The sequence below is a fragment of the Leptonychotes weddellii genome, chromosome 9 (genome assembly GCF_054177405.1).
Source record: "Leptonychotes weddellii isolate Sample4059 chromosome 9, ASM5417740v2, whole genome shotgun sequence".
Lineage (NCBI taxonomy): Eukaryota > Metazoa > Chordata > Mammalia > Carnivora > Phocidae > Leptonychotes > Leptonychotes weddellii.
In genome coordinates, this window is record NC_138377.1 from 65450270 (window position 1) to 65456969 (window position 6700).

Below are 6700 nucleotides of genomic sequence, written 5' to 3' on the forward strand. Positions count from 1 at the left end.
ACTGTCGCTGGTGTCATACGTGCAGTGCAGGGTCACAGTCTCTGTCTCCCGCACACGCGTATCTGGTTGAGTCTGAGTGACCGTCTGGGCTGTGCTGGATCCTGTGGGAAAGCGGAGAGGGTATCTCACACCAGGCAGATAAGGCAGGCCGACTCACAAGCTGATCCCATCCTCCAACCACCTTTCCTTTTCTTGACCAAACTTCAGGCAATATCCATCAGCTTCTTTGCCCCCAGTAGCCAGAACCAACGAGGAGGTAAGATGCTTGTTTTCCTAATCTTTATCCCTAATTCCCAGTCCTGTTGGATAATAGTAAAAGCAAAAAGGTGTGCCTTCCTTACCGAGATAGGTGGAGACCACGAGTGCCCACAGCAAACTGGGGCAAGCCATGCCGGCAGCTCTCTCCTGAAAAAGGCTCCTGTTCTGATCTGAATCTGGAGTATCATCTGTGTCCGCTGACATCACTGATCCACCACAGGAAACGGTATGTCAGGTGTGCTGCTGGTTATGTCTGGCTCAAAGTTTATCAGTGCTGTTTGTCTTTTGCTTCAGAGAATAAAAGTTCGGTTATAGGGCCACATGAAAAGAGAGGTCAGAACTGTAATTTATTCTGAGATAAAAATCAAGAAGAGAAGGAGCTGCTAAATTGTTTTTGTGATGACTTAATCTAGGAGAGGAGGATGGAGTGGTTGGGGAAAAGACAGGCAAAGCTATTGTAATGACTTCAGCTTTCTCTGTCAGCTTGCTTTCTCTCTCTCTTTTCTTTTTTAAAGTCTTGAAGCCACTATCATAACGGTCTCTGGAATGCCATAACTCAGGTCTTGGTTATATTATGCTTTGACCAATCCTGTATTTTAGTGATTCCTCCAAACTTCCAAATAGTGTTAAAGACAACAGCAACGTTCAGATGGTCTAGAGAAAATTGGAACCAGGACTTTGATACCTAACTGCACTGTTATTTGCTTGAAGACTTCTTCTTTTTTAAGAATACCTGGCTTAGGGGGCTCCTGAGTGGCTCAGTCAGTTGAGCAGCTGACTCTTGGTTTCAGGTCATGATCTCAAGGTCCTGGGATCAAGCCCCACGTTGGGCTCCATGCTCAGCGGGGAATCTGTTTGGAATTCTCTCTCTCCCTCTCCCTCTGCCCCTCCCCGCTGCGTTCCCGCACACAACACACACACACACACACACACTCTTTCTTTCTCTCTCTGTAAAATAAATAAATAAAAGATCTTAAAAAAAAATGAATACCTCGCTTAGGCGGTGTCAAGGAGCTCCACAACTCTGCAATACCGGCGGCAAATGTTCCTGTAAGGACTTCCGTGTACATGGCTTGTGTGAATGAAGAATCAGAATAGTTGGTATACTACTTATTTGGGCACACTCTGTGTTGCACACCTGACAGCGTTTCGCTGCCATGTCATTTTTCCTCACGCATGCATTCTCCCATGAGGAGGCAATTGAGCAAAAATGAAAACTCACGATGCAAGGAGCCATTCATTTGCATTAATTTTTACTTCCTATTGAGTTTTGATAATCCAGTCTTAGAAAAGGCCATCTCTGTGGTCCAGCTTTATGTAAACTTTTCCTCTGCATAAAAGAAGGGAGAAAAAAGAGAAGGCAAAAGCTGTCTTGCTGTCTAGGGAATGGTAGCTTTAACTCCCCCAACCTGTTTATTATTTCCACTCGGGAAATGTGATAAACAGTAGGCATTTGGCCACAGACGCCACTCTTGACTTCAGAAAACTTTTTTTTAAAAAAAGTTTTATTTATTTATTTGAGAGAGAGAGAGCACGGGTGGGGGTTGGGCAGAGGGAGAGTGAGAAGCAGACTCCCCGCTGAGCATGGAGCCCGATGTGGGGCTCGATCCCAGGACTCTGGGGTTATGACCTGAGCCGAAGGCAGACACTTAACTGACTGAGCCACCCAGGTGCCCCCAGAAAACTTCTTAAAGTACAGTCTGGTGAATTATTGTAGATGGCCCGTTCTTCTTCCTTTTTAGTGATTAAATTTCTGCCATGCCTACCATTTTCTGGTCAGGGTCCCACAACATTGGTAAAAATGTGATTATTTTACAATTTCTCCCTTCTTCTCTTCAGTCTTTTTAGAAAACTCTAGATGATGGACTGTCTTTTCTCTCCATGTCAGTCCCATTGAAGCTATGAATTCACAAATGAAGCTCTCAGGAGGGAATGTCTTCTGCCTCTTGCCCCATTTACTGTGCACATAATAATGTTTGGGGATCCCAAGCCAGAGGGCCTCTCTTGCTGTGTTTTAGATCCTTTCCTATTCCTCTGGGCCCCGCCAATAAGAATTTTAGTATCTTCTATCCATCATCCGATCAGTCGCTAGCTGCCACAGCTGATCTGGCTGTTGAACTCTGAGGATTGAACAAGATAATGCATAAGCAAGAACTTTTAACTCTAGACCAAGCAAATATGGGGCTGGGCAGAAAGCTGCCTTTTCCTTTCTCTTCCTTTTTATTTTTTTAAATAGATATTATGTCCTAATGATCCTTGTTTTTGTTTTTGGGGTTTCTGCTTCTTTGAAGTAAGAACAATTATTAGGTTGGGTCATTTAGGAAATCTATAGAAGGTGGTGAGCAAAACCAGACTATAGTATATTAAACAGAAAGGAAGGGCAAAGAGAATAGAAGAAGAGGTTAAAAAACAAAAAGCGGTGCCCCATCTGGGGCAGTTTGAGAAGGTCTACTATACTCCCTTGGGATATGAACAGTATTTGGTAACTATTGTCATTGATTTCTCACAAGAGTTAGCTAGTAAGACTATATGAGAGTCAGCTAGTTAGACTATATGAGAGTCGGCTAGTTAGACTATAAAAAGTAAGAGGTAGGAGAAAAGTATGGGGACATCACACGCCTACTCCCATGTTGTCATGGGGTAACTTTTACAGAGGCAGAAGCTAAGGCACATCAACAATTAATGGCCCAAGTGGGAGAAGCTGCTCCAGACGTCAAGACATTCCCTCTTGCTTGGTGGGTCTTGACTGAAGAACACTGAGGGTCTCAGCCCCAATCACCTCCAACATCTCATGTTTAGTGTTCCCATGACTTCACTTACTTATTTAAAAATACAATGAACAAAAAACTTGTAAAAAATATTTTTATAAGTTTTATGTGTGGCCATTATATTCATTTACAATTTTATTTTGTCAGAGATGATGATAGGGACAGTTTACTAGCTCCCAGGTGGTGGTCCCAATGCAGGGACGAGTTCCAGCGCACTTGGGTGCTGTCTGGGGACCGTGGGCTTCCTTTGGCACAGAGGCAGGTGGCTGAGTCTCTCAAGTGGGCAGTCTGGATGTGCAGGGAGTGGTAGAGCTGGGACTAATACGGGAGGAGACTGCTAATCATCCCTTGTGCTCCAAAGCCCTTTTTCACCACAACAAAAACCAAGGCACCAGATTTATTATAGATGATTTCCATACTATACCTGTGAATCTAAAATACTATGCAGGTAATTATAGTAGATATTAAAATTCTTTCCTTCTTGGATAATTTGTTTTAGGAAGGACTTTTTTTTTTTTTTTAATTTGATGGTTAATTTTCTTAAAAAGAAAACGTTGAGGAGTGGATTACAAAAATTCATTTGTTCTTTGAGTGCCTTCTATGAAAGACAGAGACTAGTTCTTGGAAACTTCTGGGTCCTCTGGGGTTCCTGATGACATAAATTCTCCCAGTGCACATACCATCTGAAGCCACCAGATCATAAATGTAGCTTCTAGAAGCTTTTTTATGCTTTGGCCTTCGTAAGCCCATGGAGGATTTGATTCCAGGATGTGGAAATCTGACTCAGACTCTTTAGATAAAGAAGGGTTTGTTCCAGTTTTTTGGTATGTGTGAGGGACGTAGATGCTGGAACGCGAGACAGGTTTTTGCAAAAAACTGCTGTGAACGAATGCAAGCAGTGCCCTCTTCAGGCCAAAGTAATAATAACTGAGGCAATTTCTATGATTTACTCCTCTCTACACAGAAAGAACTTGGTTTGTTTAGTCAAGAAATCTGTTCTGGAAGTAATCTGTTTATATATATTTCAGAATTCTGTTTACACTCAATGAAGAGAACTTAAAAAGAAATTCAAAAAATTCAAGGAATTCAAGAGCTTGAAGTGTTTCTGGGTCAGTAAGGACGATAGGTGGACTGGAGTAGAGCTGTATTTGGGGAAGAAGTAAGAATGAGGTTTAAATAGTAGAGGGTGAGCAGACGCAGGGAAAGGGATAATGATACGAGAGTTTGGATTTGGTGTGTAAAGTCTTCGTGCAATGAAAAGACATGATCACACATCTTCAGAGACTGGAGTTTCATGAATGTGATCTGCTTCACCAACTTTTGAAAAAATAAGGTGACATCTTCTATGTTTTTAATTAATCACTCAAGTACCCACCTGCTGTTATTAGCAATCAGCCCAGGAAAATTCGCTTTGAACTCTCTTCTGTTCTTTCTCTATTAAATTTTCAAAGAATATGTTAATTCTGTCTTCTCCCAAAATAGAGCCTAAAGCAAGGACTTGGGTGATGGTAATTTACTTAGGAAGAAATCCGAGGCAGCAGGAGTGAGAAAATTGATAGCATGAGACTGGGGCTTGGTTTCACCAGGTTCTCCTGGGAAGCGTACAGGATGCCTCTTGGGGACTGTCTACTGGAAGGCAGGAAGCTAGGCCTGCCTAGGTCCTCTCTCCGGACTGGCTGGGGGCCTTGCCAGCAGGAGTGGTAATTCTCCTATACTTACAGGCTCTGCTTGCCTGTGGCCTGAGTGAGCTCCTGAGTAGTCAGAGAAGGCTCTGGGGTAGGAAGTAAAAAAATACACAGTGCATGTGTCATGTTGGGTGTTAGCAACTTGAGATGAGTCCGAGTATCCCGAGAATTATCTCCATACTTACTGATAAAATCAGAGCTGGGCATTTGGACGTGGACACAAAGCACATGAGATCTTTGTTACGAAGCTCTCTTTGCACTATTTGGATGGGTGCTTGCCCTGTATTATTTTCACTGTGTCACTGAGTCTTTAAGGTTGTGGCTGGCTGAAATCCATCTAAAACACTTAATACAGGGGGTTTGCACGACATGACCTTCAAGACCCACTTCTTTAACTGGTACCAAGGCTATAATTGAAAGTCTCTTCCTTCTTCCACCACATTCTCGAGATTTCCCTGCCTTTGGATAGCACTTTTGTGGACCTAGATTGTTGGCCTGATAGGGTGAGCCAGATCTTCATTGCGGAGGGGTCTCAGTTCTTGATCACTCTGTCCTTTTCAGGCTGTAACTGCCACCTGCTGTTTTTATTAGGCATGAAACACTTAGATTCCAGACATATCCCTCCTTGCCCTCACTGGGTAATAACAACCCGATGCTTCATGATAATCAGAGTCAATTACCCCTCCTTTCTTTGCCTGCTGGAGCATTGGCACAGGGAGTTCAAAGTGGCCTTGGCAGCAGCCATAGCCTCAAGTTCAGTGGAACCCACGCTGAATCCTCTGGTGGAAGCCTTCTTCCCCTGGGTCCTGGGAACTCTAATCCAGCAGAGCCTAGGGCTGTGGGAAAGCGAAACACAAATTCCGGAAATGAGTTACAGGGTGTGATAGTAGAAGAGTCTAGTCTACTTCTATTTCTTCCTTTCTAAGTTTGTGTATTTTAGATAAGGTGCCACAGAACCATCTATCAGTCACCAGTTTAAAGAATATTATCGCTTCCAGGAATACAGCATTCCAACCACTAACAGTGATGCTGGCTTCTTAACTGAGCCTTTACCAGGCCATTCTATCATCCTCTAAGGTCATCTGACCCGGGTACTATGGGTCTATGTCGTCTTTTAGGTCCATGGTAGGACCAGTGGATCCCTTCCCTGGTTATGCCTTCAACTGTCACACCCTTCGTGTTCTCTCTCTCTCTCCTTTTAAAAATTTTATTTATTTACTTGAAAGAGGGAGAGAAGGGGCACAAGCAGGGTTTGGGGCAGAGGGAGAAGCGGACTCCCCACTGAGCAGGGAGCCCGATGTGGGGCTCAATCCCTGGACTCCAAAGGCAGATGCTTAACTGACTGAGCCACCCAGGCGCCTCCACCCTTCGTGTTCTAGAATGGGTACCTTGTTCACGCACCAACTAGCAAAATGGAAAAGATTAAGAATTTTGGAGGTATGAGCTCCCAGGCAAATTATAAAGATTTGCTGGACAGAGAACATGCTTAGGAAGTCTGATCTGTCAAATATACCATACAAAGTGATGAGGGTTACATGTGACAGAATGTATGAAGATACTTCGTAAAACTGGAAAGCACTACCCATATTATTATTTTTACTGTTATTTTAAGGATTATAGTCTACAGACATCCATCTCTTTGTGTTTCTTCTATTCAGAAAGAAGGAGCTTTTATTTCAAGAGAAGTCAATGATTTTCTATATTCCTAGTACCCTAGCCATCCCATTCCCCTCCCCCCCACCCTGACCTCCGCACCTACACTTGAGGTCTGAGGTTTCTGTAAGCCTCTCCCTGCTGCTCATGTCACTGTGCCTTCAATGAGAGCACAGAAATACATCGCAGCATCCTCCAGCCGGGAGTCTGAGATCCTGAGACTGAAGGATTTTTTTGGTTTCTGGAAGTTCACAGAGAAGCGATCCTTTGTTGCATTCTCTTGCTTATAAGCTTCTTGGCGAATAATGAGAATCATCTCCCCGCTGGGAGGCTGTT